The sequence below is a fragment of the Coturnix japonica genome, chromosome 4 (genome assembly GCF_001577835.2).
Source record: "Coturnix japonica isolate 7356 chromosome 4, Coturnix japonica 2.1, whole genome shotgun sequence".
NCBI classification, from domain to species: domain Eukaryota; kingdom Metazoa; phylum Chordata; class Aves; order Galliformes; family Phasianidae; genus Coturnix; species Coturnix japonica.
In genome coordinates, this window is record NC_029519.1 from 13000711 (window position 1) to 13019842 (window position 19132).

The 19132-nt window shown below is 37.4% G+C and overlaps 1 long non-coding RNA gene across 2 annotated transcripts in view; it reads right to left on the reverse strand.

Annotated features, from left to right (window-relative positions):
• The window catches only part of LOC107312776, a 52552-nt gene that overhangs the window by 28858 nt on the left and 4562 nt on the right, over window positions 1-19132 (reverse strand). Inside the window, exons 2-5 of one of the 2 annotated variants that reach the window (XR_004306994.1) lie at window positions 12872-12955; window positions 6257-6422; window positions 5618-5752; window positions 3630-4282 (exon numbers count right to left, since the gene is read on the reverse strand). This is a non-coding gene — a long non-coding RNA (uncharacterized LOC107312776). Of the gene's footprint in view, window positions 1-3629; window positions 4283-5617; window positions 5753-6256; window positions 6423-12871; window positions 12956-19132 lie in introns of those variants that run through there. The other variant, XR_004306993.1, reaches the window with a different exon arrangement.

The window sequence follows — 19132 nt, forward strand, 5'->3', positions numbered from 1 at the left end:
TGGAAACTAAAATTGAGGGACTTCAAGCTTAGCCTAAAACAGTGATTTTTACAGGCTTTGTCTAGGCTCCTGGATCATTCCAGCACTGCTTCTAAATGTCACCCCAGTGCCAGACTGTACAGAGAACTTCGCAAGGGGTTTTGGTGAGATGGTGTGATAATGCAGGCTGCTCTGTGGGATATGCAATACAGGTAGCAGACTGAATACTGATCAAAAAGCAAAGCGTAACATTTTGAGTATTTCAGTTCATCCTCTATGCTTATTTTCTTACTGCACTTTGCATACTTCAATTTAGATAACAGAATTTGCAAATTTGCAGCTTTTGACAGCTGCAGTTGCTTTGCTGCTCAGTTCTTTATATGACCTTATTATCTTCCTTTTCCAGTAGATTTTGAAGTTTCCAACATCATGAATTATCTGCCATTATACGTTCACATGCAGATATGAGTAAATATTTAGGATTTGAATCAGAATGCAGAAATTATGATAATATTCACTAGTACTATCTCAATATTCTCTTTCAGGGCAATATTCTTCACTAATAGGGCATGTTCATCCCCAGTAAGGTATCTCTAGTAGGGAAACTTAGAATCTTAGTTTTATACCCTTTTCTTTTTATTTTATTTTATTTTTTATTTTCTTACGCATCTGCTTTCTCCTTGCATCCAGCTCAACACTTACCTTGCCCAACTTTAAGCATTTACTCTTCCATTTTATGTACCGATATCATACAAACATACTTGACTCTTTGCCCCTGCTACAGCTGTCACCTTTCCCTTTCATGTACCTAGCTCACCAGCCCTGGCCTCAAGCAGCAGAGACTGCAAAAGATGATAAGAGATTCATAAGTCACCAGCCCTTAGCAGCAGGGAGAAGGAAAAGCAGAATAAGCTCCTCCCTCTTGCCATTGGAGCCTGCCAAGCTCTAGAAGCCTCAGATTCCTGGTGCAATACTATTGGGAAGGTTTATACTTTTACACACTGCTGCTATTTCCTGCAATTGCCGTGCAGCGGGGAAGCACTGGGTGCACAAATCCCTCTGCCCACCCTTTGATCAAAGTCTATGAACCCCCCTTCTGCACATACAGACCAGTTTTTCACAACATATCAGGGACACAAGGACTGAATATGGAAGTGTAGAAATTTGGACAAAGCTCAGAAGACTCTTTTCTACCTGACAATTCATTTTATACAATCTTTCTGTAGTAAGCACTTTTTTCCCACCCTGGGCTGATATACCTTCTTTCCTCAGTACTCAGGTTAAAATCTGTAAATTTGAGTTTGTTTTCCAGTTTGTGTTAACCAGGAGTTCTTGGAACAATATGAATGCATTTGTATTTTTAGCACACCTTATGTCTTTCGCACCTGCAAAAAGCTAATTTTCACAAGGATTCAGTCAACAAAAAAAGACTAAATATTGTTAGCCCCATATCTATCCCATTGATAAAGTCAGCAGAAATAGCCTGCCAAATTGAAGATTCAACAATCAACCTTTTCATTTCCACAGAGAAATAATAAACCAAAAATTGCAATATTGTTCATCAATGGGTTTTCATCAGTAACATTCTGCAATTGGTTCTTTGTTACTATTATTGAACTATGAATCTGAACAGAATGAAATTGACCTCCTAGTTCATTTCAGTTAGTGCTGCTTATGAGCAGCTGAACTGTTTTAAACAAACCAAATACCAGTAGCTAGTAGTGACTTTGTGACCTACAGAAAACAAACAGAATCCTGTGTAAGTCACCATCTTTGCACAGTAATCTCTCCTTTATGTAATACTAATCTTATTGTTCTGGCAGCTAATTGAAAAGAGTGTTTTTGAAAACTGTTTCAAACTCAAAGCTCTGAAAAGGAATTTCATAAACTAAAGTCTAGCTTCTGTTTTCATTGAACTGCTCTGTAATTGATTTGCTCATATAATAAGATTTCCAGCAGCGAAGGGCCATGTCCTTTTTCAAAACATTCTTGCATCCTATGAGGGTAATGCAATATTCAGAACTAAATCTGGTTTTAATTTCTCTAATTCCTCATTACTTTTATAATAGCAAAAACTTCCTGATCTATAACTTCACAAGGAATAAGATACTGAAGTACAGATCTGGATTCAAATTTTGTGTCTGGAGTCAATGATAAATGTCAAAAGAATTGAATCCAGCAGTTATTTTGAAAATGTGAGCTAGCAACAGATTTACTTAAAATGAAGGAACAGCTTCATTGATTCTACCAAAATCCAGGAGCCACTTCACTTTATTATTGCCTAAGCTATTTTATTCTTTCCAGCTGGCTGATTAGATGGAGCAGAAAGGTATTAGAGGGACCTGTATAGACTGGATTGATGGGCCAAGGTCGCAACAACCCCAGGTAACCCTACAGGCTTGGGGAGGAGTGGCTGGAAAGCTGCCTGATGGAAAGGGACGTTGGTGTGTTGATGGGCAGTCAGCTGAATACGAGCTAGCAGTGTGTCCAGGTGGCCAAGAAAGCCAATGGCATCCTGGCTTGTATCACGAATGGTGTGGTGAGCAGGACTAGGAAGTCATCCTGCCCCTGTTCTCAGCACTGATGAGGCCTCACCTCGAGTACTGTGTTCAGTTTTGGGTGCCTCAATACAGAAAAGACACTCAGGTGCTGGAGCAGGTGCAAAGAAGGGCAACGAGGCTGGTGAAGGGCCTAGAAAATATTCCCTATCAGGAGCAACTGAATGAACTGGGACTGTTCAGTCCCAGGAGGGATGAGGCTGAGGGGAGACCTCATTGCTCTCTTCAAACACCTGAAAAATGATTGCAGTGAGTGGGACTGGTCTCTTCTCAACTGGTGATAGGTGACAGGATGAGGGGAAATGACACCAGAGGAGGTTGGATATCAGGAAAAAATTCTTTACAGAAAGTGTTGTTAAGCACTGGAATAGGTTCCACAGGGAGGTGGCTGAGTCAACATCCTTGAATGTGTTTAAAACCATTTGGATGTGGTGCTCAGAGACATGATTTAGCAATGGGTTGTTATAGTAGCATGCTTAGGCTGTGGTTGGACTTGAAGGTCTTTTCCAACCTGAGCTATTCTATGATTATATGACTCTTAGACTTTTGCCTTCACAGTATGGGCTAAAGAAATAGGATACCAGAAATAAAACTTAAATTACCGTCTTTTATACTTAGTATTTACCACAAAGATAAAATGATTTCTGAACCATTTAGCAATCTAAGAAATTATTCCTCATAAAAGAAGGCAGGCTCTCAATTCCCAGCATACACCACAGGTGCTGAATACATTACAGTCCTTTAAGAGAAGTCATTGCTGAGTTCCATAGTAGCCAGCTCCAAGTAGAGTATGAGACAACACATTAGTAGAAAGGAAAAGAAAAAGGGAAGAGCCTTGCAGCAGAAGTGGTGTGTACTCAGAAGGGTACACTGGTCATAACAACTCAGCTAATCAACAGTCTAACCTACCTCCTGCTATGCTGACATTGTGCTTCAGTTGATAATGCAACTTCTCAGAGCCACTGTGTTTCAGAACAAGTTGTACTTGGCACATGGCCATGGTGCTGAGTGATCCTTCTCCTGTGGGATTCCAGAGCTTCCACAAACAAAACAGGTCACTTTCCACAAACGCGACATAAAAGAAAGACTGAAAATGTCAGTGTTGACACTGGATGCCTGCTGAAATTAGTATGCAGAACCGAGCATTGTTTACAATGCAGATACCTTAATGGAAAAAAAATCACACTCTTCCCCCACCCAACTTGTCCTCTCACACACAAACACACCACCACACCAAACAGCTGGCTGAAAAGAATGCCCACAAACTGATGAATCTGAACTATTGCTAATGAGTGCACATCTGCTTGAAAGCAAGCATTATCCCACCCTGCTCGCAGGGTGAGCCTCATTCTGCCAGTCGGTGCTATTGGAGGGAATTCATGCATAGATCACAACAAACACTTGGGATATTTCTCAGTCTTCTTTAAAACCAATCAGTGAAAACACCATTTGTACATTTTGAAGGACATTTTCATGCTCAGTTTTTTTGTTGTTGTTGTTGTTGTTTTTTCTCTTTAAAGATATTTGATGAATAGAAATTGTAGTGTTTTGCTCATAGATTAGTGCTGGGGGGGGGGGGGAATTTCTTTTTTGTATACTTTTTGTACAGTAGGCAATGCTTTAAACTTTACTCTGTGGTTTATTAATGCAGTTAAAAGATACTTGAGTAAATGTCAGAGAAACATTTTATTTGCTCACCAGATTCATCTCAATGCAACTTTCAGATCATGGAAGCAAAACCAATGCTTGAAGAAAACCAAATGTTATGTGTGAATTAGTAGAATGGCACACTTGCAAAAACAATGTTCTTTCTAATGTTAGAAAACAGGTTCACTAAAATACAAAATGGCATATGGAACATTGTTAAAATGCTCTGGAAAGCAACCCATCAGTGTTACTGTTGATATGCTTCAGATTATGCCACAGAAGAGGGTATGTCAAAACACACAGGGGACTATTCATTTAGCTTTAGCAGGCTTACAGCTGTCTTGATTTCTCTCCCACGGATCTACTGTGTTTATACCAAGGACAGTGGATTCTCAGAAAACAACAACAAAACACACAACAAAAACCACCATCAGGAGAACACGAGCAATTGACACAATTGCAGATCTAACCCACAGAATCCAAGAAAAGAATAAAAATTAAATCAGGATGGTTTGCTTCCTAAATAGACTTCCAAATCAGGAAAAGCCTCAGCAGACCATTCAGTAGAAGGTACTACTATATGAACATTGATAGCATTTCAATATCATACACCATCTTGTATATCCCAATATTTTTACATTAACGAGTAACTCATTTCACAGTAAACCTGTGAAAAGATGTTAGGAAATAAAGGAGAGAGAGCATAAATTGATTAGCCAGCCTGCTGGTTTTGATTCTTTACAGTTTTCATGTATGTCATGCTTCTGCAGTCTCATTGTATGGCTTCAGCAAAAGCTGGCTTGGCACTGACAGCTTATACAGTTTGTTTATTTGTACCCACTTGTGTTAGTACCGGAGCTGGCTGCCTACCAATTTCCCTGTCTCCATGGATTATCTTCTCTGTTTTCATACATTTTCTGGAGCCTGATGGCAACTGGGTATTAGAATAAAACTAGAGTGCTGTATGGAATCTTTGCAGTAAATTTAGAGTTTTAATCAAAATTTCTTCTATTGCTGACATGGAATTCCAAAGCAGTTAATATTTAATCACAATCACTTCTATTTTAGAAACAATAATAGAAACTTGTAACAGCTATTTTTAGTGGAACGTTGGTCTTAAAAAAACTGCTTCTGTGAAAAAGCACTATTCAGTCCACAACTAAAACTACATCTGTGCTTAAATATGTTCTGAAATAACAGTCATAGAAAGGCTAAAATTTGATTTTCAGTTTCTTCTCTACGGCTGAGTTTTTGAAACCTCTATCACATTGGCCTGACTGTATGTGTTTCATAAATATAAAGGAAAAATAGGATTAACTGAAGCTAACTCTCACTTCAGTCATAGTCACAAGGAGAACTGAAGGGAAAATGGGTACAGGTTGCACTGGGAGAAGCGCTATCTCAATTCAAGACAATTTTTCAGACAACCTCACCTAGGCTCCTTTGTCCCAGGAAAAGTTGAACCTGATAATCTTCTGAGGTTCCTTCCAATCTGGGCAGTTCTATGCTTCTGTAGTCATCTATTATACTTTAATTACTGTAACTGCAACAGCATGATCCAGTTTATCCTGTGGATGTAAGGATGGAAAGTTTGATTAATGCTTCTTTCCCAAATTGCAGCCTAATTCCCTCTCAGCCCAAGAAACCAAAGTCTCTGAAAAGCCCTCTTTCACAAATATGCAAAACCTCCTCAGAAATCTGGATAAATAATCAGGTGGCTAGCATGCAATGAGCTACATGCAATTACAACTATAAAACCCACTGGGACAACCAGTCATTGATTTTAACCTCTGTCCTTTTAACCATTCATTCATCCAAGTGAGGATTTTCCCTCTTAATCTCTGAGGGTTTTAGTTCCGGGGAAACTATTGGTAGGTGTGATTTTTTTGTTGGCTTTTGGAAATCAAGAGACTGCAATACTTGTTTGTTCCCCCCTCCCCACATTCATCTGCTTCACAATTTTTAGAGATTCCAATAGATTTGTGTCAAAGCTGGGTTGACTTGCACTGAACAGGTAATATTTATTCCAGTGTGCACTTACTGTACTCCTTATGTAGTTTCTACTAATTTACCTTTTGGAGGTTTCAATACTGTAGGATTACTATCCTTAGAGAGGGAAACATGATCCATACTCTTTTGCATATCACGAGCAGATATTTCCAAGACAAACTTACATTTGGCTGTAACTATTGCATATCAGTTGGCAGCTGGGTTCTTACATAAGTCACTGCAGTGTACCTGAGTAAGAGATGAATGATCTGAATTAAATTAAAAAAGATCTTTAGAAAAAACTTAAAACAAGCATGTATAATTTATATAATTTAATAATTAGCGTATTTTCCACCTCCTTTATTTTCCAGTTTTGCTCAGTTACAAATCATCACATAGTTTATTGAAATCAGTGTCTCACTGTCAGATGGGCAGGGCATTTCTGACCCGTGGACTGAAGCACAGCATGGAAATATCCAAACCTGTTTTAAGGGAAGAGTTCAGGTGCCAAAAGCAATCTAACTGAGGTGTCAGGGAATTCAGCATTAAGCAATTCACCAAACAGAACCCTACCCTTGTTCAAGATGACTCAAGTCACCCATTGTAACAATAACTCAGGAATGCTGGGCAGTTTTGCCATGAAACTATCACACTCTTTCATCTAATAACAACATATTAATACATTATTCAGATTTTCTGAAGCCAAAGGTTTGCCCACAGTAGGATGTGGGGCACTGCACAAATACCTGCTGCAAACCTATGCCATACTCAAACCAGAGGTTACAGTGAATGTTTACAGAGCACAACATCGGGCAAAGCAGTTGTGCAGCTATTTTGCAAAGGCTGTTGACCTAGTAAGTCTGAGTAGTTCTCTGTTAATGTAGCTACACTGCTTTTAGGGCCTGGGCTCTGTATGCACTGCACAGCACCCAGTAAACATTCTTGAGACCCTCTGTTTACTCATGGATCAAGCATGGCAAGTATAACAGCCAGGTAAACTTCTCAAATCACTAAGTATAGCCTAGGGCCCTGCTGGGGAAATATTACTGTTGGTGAGAAGACAAACTAAGGCTTTAAGTTCTCTCAGTATTAGCTTCTCTGTTCAGACTCCTGGCTACTTTTTAAAGAAGAGCATGCCGTGATATATACAGACTGAGGGGCAGCCTAGTGTTACAGCCAGACTTACAGCTAGCTTGTGCCAAAAAGGATCCATCCCTCCCTGTCAGCTCCTGCCTCCACATTCCCAGTCTCTTTCCTGTCATGAAATAGGACTGTAAAACTCTTAGTTTCTTTCGAACTTCCCACTGTAGAAATTAAAACTTTTGCTTAAGTCTCACAACTCCAGTGCTTACAAAGTATGAAGTCTTGCTCAGTCTCTGCTTCTGTACCAAAGGAGAATCTTCCGACCAACAAATCTGTGTAACCTAAGCCTAGCCTTGCTTTATAAATGTTAATTTTTTTTTCTTTTTAAACCAGAAATCACAGTCATCTCCCTTGGAAAAAAAGAAATAAAATTCTTAGTTTTCTTCTTAGTTTTATAACCAATAATCTTGGTTGGTTTTGGTCTTCTTGTTGTTGCTTTTCTTAATAATAGCTTATTGTTTGTAGAGAAAGGATTTCCTTGTTTGACAGTCGCCAGTAATAATTCAAAGTAAAAACTATTCCAAGCTAGGAAATAGAACTGAAAGAAGCATCCCTGTTGGATGTCTGCAAGATGAGCATAAATTCAGTACATGATGAACTAAGACTATAAACCTGCTGTCTAATGGTGTTCAAGCATACATACAGAACTGAATACAAGGTACACTGTTCCCATAAACTATTTCTAGATTAAAAGAAAAAGGAACCCAGACCCAGTACCTCATCTGGCCTTTGGAGTGCACTGCATCTTTGTCCTGTACCAATGAGAGATGAGGCACTGAGGAATGTGATTGTTCTTTTTTAACCATCGTAGGACACTAACAGACAAACAAAAGGTTTTCAGTGTTTCTGTTCCATAAAGCCAAGCCTGCACTTGTGAAAGGGTCTTGTTTTTCAGTCCCTCAAGCCTAACTCACAGAATTTGTTATCCTTGTTTCAGTGGCATAGCTTTATTGATGAAAAATCATTCCTGTCACTTGAAAATCTAAATCAGACTTGTGCTTAAATTTTTGTCAACCCTTATTTGTGTATTATATTCAACAATAAACAATTCCACAGAGGTTTGTTCTGAGAGAAATGGAGAAGTTTTGTTGGGTCTTGCAGTCTGGTTTCTGTAGCAAATAAAAACAAAGTACATTCCTCTAAGGAAGTATTGATATGAATCATTCTATTTAAGAAAAGATGTATTAGAAGGGAGTGAATCATTGTTTGCTCTACACAGTATTTCAGCACAGTATAGACACAAGTATTATTCATCCAGATGTGTAGGTACTTCACTAAAACACCATTGTTAAGAATTCTAGCTGTGGATATATTTTCATTCTGGAATTTATGACTGCCTTCCTTCCATGCATACTGATACAACCAAAATCATTGCAAGCAAAGCAGTCTATCTAGCATTATCAAGTGCATGCATCTATTCTCCTGCTAGGCTGCCCACGCAGACCAAAAGCACTCAAACTACACATCACTGATTCCAGTTAGCACCCAGATGGAAGATCATAAAATACAGAATTAGAACTGATGTAGAACAAAAAAATTGCAGCTGACTATTCAATACATATTAGACCTTGTAAATAAAAAGACTGATTTATTTAGTCCTGCTGCCAGTAGGTAAATTCACATGGAAGAAAAAAGAAAGCCTAATTCCATGCTCTGGAATCAGAACTTCATGGGTAAGTTATTTTCCATTTCTAGAAAAGTTGTGTAAGAAAAAGAGTTATCAGCATAAATTCTTTCTCTCCTTGTGATTTCAATTAGTGATACATATATTCACAAACTATTTTCACTCGCAAAACTGAAAACACAGCACCAACAGATTAGCTACAAGCAAAGACTTTTGCAAGAGAAAAGGGAAATATTTTAAGAAACATATTTCTTAACTTAAACCAGCGCTATTTACAAGTAATTAAAAAATAGTTTATTAAAATACAATTGAAAACACGTGCAAAGGAACTTAACCTAAAGACTTTCACGGCAAACATCAGTTGCCTATGTAATAGAATAAATGATGCCTACAAAGTCAGTAAGTTACATGAGAAGGGAAACAATTTCATGCCAATAGGATGGAAGACTGACAATAGTATATTATTGTAGTTGTACCCTCTTTCTGCAAAAAGTTCAGTTTCCCTTACAGTAGACACAGATGTTTTGTACTTTATCAATTATAAAATTCAAGGGACTGATTCTATGACCCTGTATAAGCTGAGTATAGTGCACCTCATGGAATAGACTTAATAGTACATGCTGTGTTCCCCATGCATCCACAGCAAACAAGATGAGATCTCCCTAACAGAAGACACACACACTTTCACCAGATCAGCTTTGTCCACATCTGCAGAGTATCTAAAAGGAAATTAGAAATCACAACTTTTTCTTTGTTTAGTTCACCTGTTCATATCAACCTTAGTTTAGTTTCTAGCTTACAGTTGAGTTTATATTGATTTTGGTCAATCTTAGTTTAACTATTTATGTTAATTGTCTACAGAATATGAATACTAGTTCCGTGACTACAGTTGGCTGCATTCCGGCCCAACATATTGACTCATGAACTCAATGCCCCTCTGTCATTCATTTAAAACCTTGTTTTTGTGCGTGAGTCAAAAGCTAAGGATTCTCTAAAACAATAAATTTCTAACATCTCATTCTTGGGTGTCAGCTAATCATCGGTGAACTCCTTGCAAATATTTAAAAAAACAAGCCAGAACACTTGTGTTGAATCACCAGTGCACTCTACCACCTTTTGGTCAGGTAATGCACACAAGAGTCTCTCTCATTACGGGTGCTACCAAAGAACCAAATTCTTACCCATTCCGGCAATCCAGAGGCTATATTTAATATTTTAGAATTTACAGAAATGTATTAAATCTTTAGTACTCATGCTTGCTTCAGCTTGTACAGGCAGGTTCTATAGCACCCTGTATTCCCTCCAAATGAAATCTTAAGCACATGGGAACAGAAAAATAGTGACAGCTTACCCAAATTCTAATATTTTTAATTCTAAATGAGTAGTCTTAAAAATGCTATTTCTGTATTTTCATGGAAAAAAAAAAAGAATCAAAGTTCAGAAATAGAGCAAATGACATACTGACAGAAACACCAAATTCTAAGATACAAATACTCAAATTTAACATAGTTATAAATTGTTCAACCTTTCCTGTCTTCAGTGGTCTTACTATCTACAAAAGTGCTCTAGAATTTGTGCATAGTCAAGAACAGAACTTTGTTTCAGATAAATGGAAATGAAGTAGCCATATTTTCTGACATACCATATGACTTGTTTTTTGCCTCCCTTTTCACTCTTAAAATAATAAGACTTCTCTCTCCATTGTCTTCAGAAGGAAAATCAACTAACATGCACAAGTATTAGACTCAGTCTTAATCTCTCATTTTAGGCTGTACCCACTTCTAAAGTAGCAGCACTTGTTCCAGTACTTGCTTGTTCAGCAGAAGTTCTAGAGGCAAAGAGGCAATATTATAAAAATATTATAAATGTTTTATTTACTTCAGAAATACTAAAAATGCACACTAATTTGGACAAATAATCAAGGACACTTACCGAATAACTTCCTCCCCCCCACCCCCCAAGAAGTCTGAGGACAGATACAATTAATCATTTATTTTAGCTTTGCTCAGGCAAATGCAAGCAGCCTTTAGTGATCTCTCTTGTTATCTGCACTTACTCATCACCACAACAAAGTTTAACTTGTTTTACATGTCTGTTTTGTATGGACAATATAATGACAGAATAGTTTGGACTGGAAAGACCGTACAGCAGATCAACCCATTCAAAACCATGCACATTGACACCTCCCACTTGATCGGGCTGTGCAGGACCTTGAACACTAGTGATGAGGCATCCACAGTTTATCTGGGCAGCCTGTTTTTCTGCTTCACCACCCTCACAGTTAAGTAAATAAACACATACTTCTTTCAGCAGATTTTCCTTCCATCCTTTTTTCTTTTCTTTCTTAAAGTAGAAAATACAGGAGTGACTAAGAAATAAGATCAAGAAACTGTAATGATGATCACATCCACCTGACGTGCTGAAGTTAAAAATCTTGAGCAATTAATAACTCAAGTGTATTTATATTCTTTTAATGTTTTATCCTACTGTTGGGCTCTGCACGTTGTACACTGTTGTCATCAGGATATTGATGTAAACAAGACAAAAATGCCTTCCTACATGTAATGCTACAAATCTAGTTTAAACCCAACCACTGAGCAAACATAGTATCCAGTTCTAACAGTATCCTTAACACCATAGCAGGCATGACTTCAGTACTGACTCAGCTATAATGATGAAATCTATTAGAACTCTGACATCCTTTCATAGCACAATGGATTTTTCTCACACATCTCCCATTCAAGTACAGACGAGGCCCAACTCTGTTTAGTTTCTGAGATATTACATGATCCTACCTCAAGCACAAAAGCAGTTCAACTAACATGCTTATTGGCTTTCTTAAAGTGATTAACATGTTGCCTCTTGCTGATTTTGTGACTCAAATTAGACATTCAACACTGCTCATTTCCAGAGTTATTTACTTTTTCCCCCTACTACAGTTGTAAAAGCAATCTTGTAAAATCTCAGGACACTGAGATATTTCTCTAAAAATAGTTTGTTGTATGTATTTTAATTACAGATATCTAGCAATAGATGTGTAATAAAATTGCCAACTCAAGGATTATAATGCATTCAGTAACAGTGCAGATTTTCTAATGAAAAAAATCTATTAATTTTTATGACTATAATTTGTATGAAGTGACTCTTCTGTAATATTTGTTCCATAGTGAAGGTACTTTGTGGACATTGGGCAAAGCTAAAGAGTCATGCTAGCAGATGTGAACTCATACTGTTGGTGTGCTATACTGAAGTAAAGCAGCTTAGGACAAAGAAATTGCAAAGGTTAACCAGCCTTGCTGAATGCTTGGATTTCTTAGTCTGAGCATGCTATTGTGGCAACACAACTGAACAGCTTTTGGATATTCCAAAGGGTTTACAAGGTCCGTGATAGCATGTTAAAATATTGCACAGCTTTGAATCACAAACAGTTCATTGGCTATCTTGGACTATGAGCAGAAAAACTTAGGTTAGTCTGCACAGACATGTCCAGACCCATTCTAGTAAAGATTCAAAATAGGTATAATATATTTTATGATCTTGAAATAAATACATAGGGCCAAATACTACTCATAGTTATACAAGAGCTGCCAGGAGTAACTCATTTCCATATTTAATTTGCAGATCATTAACTTCAGGTTTGCATCTCCAAATTCACATTTAAAGCCCCTGAAAGCAGGATCTGCTCCTATAACATGGAGGGTGTTAGAAGCAACTGGTCATCTGTCTCAGAAGAGACTCCAGCTCAGCTGGTATGAATATTTATCCTTTACGTATTAAGTATCACCATAAAGACAGAGGAACATGTAGCTTTAACAGAGAGATTTGCTGTAAAACACAGGATTAATATTACTGAAGTTCAGCATATGAAGAGCTAATTAAGGCTTTCTACAATATTTTAATAATTTGACTGTTCTTGACATATCTCCCTTACCTCTCCCTTCCACATTCTAATTTCGTCAGTTCCAGGTTTAATCTTGATTGTAGTCTTGCTGCTGGACAACTGATTGCTCTCACTCTGTTTTTAAATGGATAAGGAAAGTTTAGTCTTGTTCCTCTCCTTCCTTTCTTCATTTTACCTAACTGCTCTGATTCTACTTTCATAGTCTCCTAGGGATTTTAAGCTACCTTGCACATCAGCAGCAGTTTGATGTTAAATAGCATTACCAAGGTCATTCTGACAGAAGGATCAGGAGCAATCTGTTATGAAACCAAATGCTCTGTTTAAATCTGTTTATTTCTGTTCTAAGACTAGGTACTTGGAGTTGTCATCATGACTCAGAGCAAAGTTGCAAAGCCCCAGTTCTACACAAAGATTAGTCACTTTGTTTTTTTGGACTGAGCTCTCTGAGTCAGTTTCACATTGTTGCACAGGGAGTACCTGGGTACATCTACAAATAGTTTAGGTAACTCTAGTGCACATTTCTGGAAGAAAGGCGGACTCTTTGTACCTGAACAAACAATTGACTAGGCCTACCTCAGTATCCCCAGGTCAGAAGTTGGCTTTAGGATGAGAAATGATAACAATATCAGTATTGATTCACATGTTTTCCTTTATCCAAGAAGAAACTTAAGGGTTATCACTCTGAGATTAATACGCTGCAAGTGCTAAACAATCAGTTGAGCTGTGCTCTTAAGTCATTAACTGCTTCAAGGATTATATATTTAGACACTAAAAGATTTGATTGAAAGTACAAGAAATCGGTGCTTGGAAATGTCTTTCACTTTTTACACCTTGGTAGAGCATGATTTGAACAAAACTGAGAACTAGGTTTACACAATTAGGTCAGCTGCTTTACTTGACTGTACAGTGATTCTACATATAGCATGATCCTAAACAAGTGACTCACTTGTGCAGACCTGCTTTTCATTCATTCATTGACAGGGCTACATTTTCCCTTTCACACACACACATATGTATGCAATGGACATTTATATGTGTGGATAGGAAAGGAAGGAGAATTCTAAGTTATGACAAATTAACACTGCTCTCTCTAAGGCCATTTTAAGTTAATTCCACCAACGTGAGGCCTGAATTTGCTCCCCTCTCCTAACACTATGTTCACTATCTTGACATAAAGACCTGTGCTTTTTTTTCCCCCCTCCTTCAGACCATTTGATGAATCCAAAATGCGATCTGATTGTAGCATATAAAAGAACAAGGATGTGATCATATCTTCATTCAAGCTTAATTATTAATGTTATAAAATTATTTTTGTAAGAAATATAATGGCTATTTTTAAAATAGCAACTATTTTAAAAAGAAAGCAACCTTCAAATGCTTCATCAGTGCATGAAGGACAGGCAACAGACAACTTCTTCAGCATACTTCTCTGCCACTTGCTCAGATCCTAACTTAATAATGTGCCCTTAAATATGTAAATATGAAGAACCATGGGGTATTATCTGTTGAACCATGGGGTATTATCTGTTGTACACATTCTTTAACTTATCTACATCATTTTCATTTGTATCCTTGATTTTATTTTTGTAATCATCTAAACCACAAACAAAAATATAAATGCTTTAGGAATATATGGCCATTGCAGTTTAACAGCAGTATTTTGAGTCACAACTTCTATAAATCTGTTCAGGACATTTATTTGTAAGACTGAATGAAATATAGTTTCATTACATCATACACACACAACACTCGTATGCTGAAGGGGCTGACATCCAATGCCAGATTCACTTTGCAACATTCAAAAACAATTGAAACTTGGCACATGAACACTTCAAATATGAAGTAAGAAACAACAACAGAATATTAGGTAAGATTTTGAGGTCTTCTCAACACTACTCTTTCACAAACTGTCAGGAGATGAGAAATGCATTGCTACCAAGCAGAGTGTACACTTTATCATCAGGGTTTTAGAAGCAGCACTTTATTTCAAAATACATCAAATGCCAGTCTAAAAAGAGAGGTAAGCCTTTGTTAATCTATGATGAAACATGTAGAACAATTTGAGACTTACTTGCCCTGTATTAAGTGTTATTATGCTGCGTACTATATACATATACGGAGAACTAACACTCAACTGCCAACATTATGTAACAGAATATTCCACCACTGAAATAACAGAATGGAAGCTTTGCAAGGCATTAAAAATGATTGATTTTTCACTGATACAACATACTTGCACACACTTTTTCCTCTCCTCTCACCCAAAAATTGTTAAACAAAAATAAATCAGGCTGTGGATACACAGGAAAGTTACCCTATTCTCCAAGATGCACCAGTACCAAGAAGCACTGAATTAATCTTTACTGCTGTATTAAGTATAATATAAAACAAATAATATTAAAGATGTTGCAATACCCTAAAAAGGAGCTGAGTTGTAGGTAATGCTTCTTCTGAGAACATCATTAACTATGGGTAATAATATTGTGGAAGTTCAGCAGACTGCTGTTTGTTCACCAAACACACGGTACTCCAATCACAAAGACATTGAAAAAATCAGATTTACCAGTTTTTTTGATATGGTTGCACCCTTCAAAGTGACTTTTATGGTTCATATAAACATGGGCACACTGTAATGGTGATAATCATGATAAAGGCAATTTATTATTCCATCTGTATTTCATTTTACAAAGTAAAAAAACCTAAAGCTTGGCAAGCATCAAAACTTAGCAGCAAAATTACACCCCTTACAATAGAATTTCAGGAGACAGAGCGAATATTCAGAGAAAATCTCCCATTGCTATAGTTTATTGCAACATATTTTTTCAGGCTTTATCATCACCTATTGCATTTTATAACAATGTTTTGTTTCTCTGAAAACAACTTGTGAGTCTGTGAAAGCTCCTTCTGAAACAACAAGGGTAGGTGTAAGGATCACACAGGATGGAATTCCAAGTCTCGTATTTAAAACTCAATTGCACAATCTATATTTGTGAGCAGCTATTTGCCCAAGCATTCCTACAACCTAGAATTAACAAATCGATATCCCCTCCTGTATTTCCTCTTGTACTGACAGGTGTGTAATCTGTCCCTTAAATACACAGTTCAGGTAAAATGCTCTTAAAACATCACTATAGATGTCAAAGTGTAACTGTCACAGAAATGAGTATTTCCAAGGCCTGCTATCCTATCTGCTTTATACTTTCCTCCCTCATTAACGAGAGAAGAAAATAAATACTACTTAGTGCAGACGTCACATATAAGTACTGTTGCTAGCAAGATCAGAATTGTAAATTCTTGATTCCAAGTAGATCACAAAAATGATTAACATCTTCAACCATTAAGAACAACAGACCGTTGCACTGCTGATCTAATAGTAACAAATGAATACTTCAACCTTTATTATTCACAGGTAAACTGCTGATGACGTAAAAGATCAGTTGACTAAATCTATTATAAGACATGGTAGAGTTTGATTAGCTGATCAGATTTATTTGGTTATTACTATATTTCTTAATTCATCACACAAGAAGTAGCTATTTCTGTTGTTTTGTGTCAGTAGAACTCATGTTTTGAAAACAACCACCAAGAACTCAGCTTTGTTTCATATTTTACTTGACGCAGATCTAGCAAGACCAGTAATCATCAAATCAGACTCAGTACTTTGAAGTCACATAGATGTTTCTGATATATTCCCTTCACTGCAACAGGCTGACTTCTAGTTTATAATGGGATGATAAGAGAATGCCCAAGGAACAAGCACAAACTTCAGATCTGGCAAGGGAGTAGCATCCCACCAACAGATGAGCAAGTGAAGCAAATGCCAAACACACCAAGCACCAGCTGAAAGAAAAAGCTCCTTATGGAAGCTGTACGGTGTTCTTGCATCCTACTGTATTGTCACACCATCCCTCCTTAGAGCAGCACCACAAGCACTGCACTAATGAGCAAGCCTTGAAGAAGCATTGTTTCCTTCCACGAACAAGGAAAAAAGTTGGGGGAAACTGGGTTGGAAGTAAACATGCCCATCATTTTCCTCCTTCCTGTGTCAGCAAACAGAGCTGACTGGACAGGAGAGAGAGAGAGAGAGAGAGAACATGCTTCATCTGGCAAAGGGCCGACAGCATACTCCCCACTTGTGCAATGCTACAGCTCAGGGGAAATATGATTCAGAGGACTGTCTGAGTCATAATTTCTTTTTGAGCTCCTTCTGAAGTGGTAAGGCTGTTTTGTCCCATTCCAAGAATGGGACAAGCAAAGCTCCCATCTCATCCTCAATTTTGAAATGTGTCAGGGAGATCAAAAGCACCAACTTTGCAAGGGACAGCAACACATGGTTTTCTACTCACCATTACTTCACTTTGCAGTAATTAAGACAGCTCTATTTTACAACAGTGGAGGGGGAAAAAAACAACACAAAATCAGCCACTGCTAACAAACTGAAACAGCAAAAACATTATCTGTGTTTTCTAAAATGTCTGCATTGTCCTGCTACACGGTTGAGATAATTACATACCACATGTGGAGAACTGTATCAATTGGCCGTCAAATAAGCACTAACAAAGATCATAAATATGCAACATAACTGTGCATTATAATTTAACAGATTTAGAATTTTAACTTCTAAAGATAGAGGGAGGGAAATCATCTGCTAAAGATTATAAAATAACTCAGAAACAATACTGCAATTCATTATGCATTAAAATAGGGCAGTAATTTACGGTACTGTAAACAATTAAATTTTAAATCCCATGTCAGAGGGCAGATTGTAATCAATCTAATTTATACTGTAAGAGCTTATACTTGTAAATATGTTTAATTATGATAAGTTGAGAGATTGAAAACATCCTCCTTTAGCTGTGCCACAATGTGTCTTTGTTCTACTGTTCCAGAATACCCTAAACAGGGAAAACATTGCTAAGCTCCCTAAATCATTCCCACTAAATATAATGAATAATTGTTTTTGTAATCAAGGACTACAGAAATACCTCAGCTACCCCTATGTTGCTAGCCATGACAGAAAAACAGACTGATCCCTAAATGGTGACATGTTTCCCAGCAACCTCTTTGAAACAACACTGAAAGCATTCTGGAATAGGTTGAAACTCTAGCAAATTGTTGAAAAACTCTACAGAGCTTAATGGTAATATACAATGTAGGACAGGAGAGGGCTGATGATCAGAAGGCACTTCTCACTTCAGATCACGTTTGTGTGGCTTTAAGGGAGAAGATGCACTAGATGTGGTTCAGAAGGGCCATGTATACCATGAGTTCTATCAGTTCTGTTACACTGAAAAATGCCTCTTGCAGCTGTATTGCACTGCTATGAAGCAGTCTTTCTGTTAGTACAATGCATCATTATTTGAAGCCCTACAATTCTGAGGCATCTCCATGTCAATAAATTCATGCAGCAACCAGAAAAGTTGATTTGACCATCTTCATCTGTACTCTTCAATTTACATATATGTATATACCTATACACTCATAATACTCAGTATCACTACTTTTGTTGAAATTCTACTGAATTTCAACAAAAACTTCCCTATTTTTAGATGATCCCATGAAAATAATTTGATTAAAAAGAAGTTTAAGTTGCCCAACCCTAGTGGTAGCTCACAGAACACTAAAAATAACCTGTTTCACAAACCGAATATTACTCAGACATTATAAATCAATGTTTCAGCTTTCCATGCAAAGGATGCTTTTTCCTTCTCTCCAACAGAACACAGAAAAGACACAAGAGTCTGATTTGCCTTGTTTATTTTATATTTCTCTTCAAGGCTATGCGCATGCCTGAGATGTTCAACAAATCACTACCTTTGTTATCAAGCAGAACAGTACAACAGATACTGCACTGAGGCCACTAGTTCACATTATGTGCATTTTTGTGGTTTTACTTTACACTAACTTTAAATTAGTCCCATAGATTAAATATCAGCAGCTGGAGTGCATTATGGCTACATCTACTTTAACAAGAAATACGGAGCAGTACAGCAGAATCTGCACAGCGAACAAACCAGTGTTGAAAACTTGATGTCTACTGAACACACATTTGGCAGTTTACCTGATATCATGCAGTACATTAACCGTGCTAATCTATAGCAGCTTCAGGCCTTATTTCATCAGCAAAGAATTCAGTCCGTGTACTCTGAGACCATGCCAGATCACAAATCAAAACAAGGTGATTAGGGATAAATGAGAAATTAATTTTAAGTTCACTTAAAACACTAATGCACATGGGCTCCAAAAATAATACCTCTGATTTCATCATGCTGACCCATGATGTCAGAGACA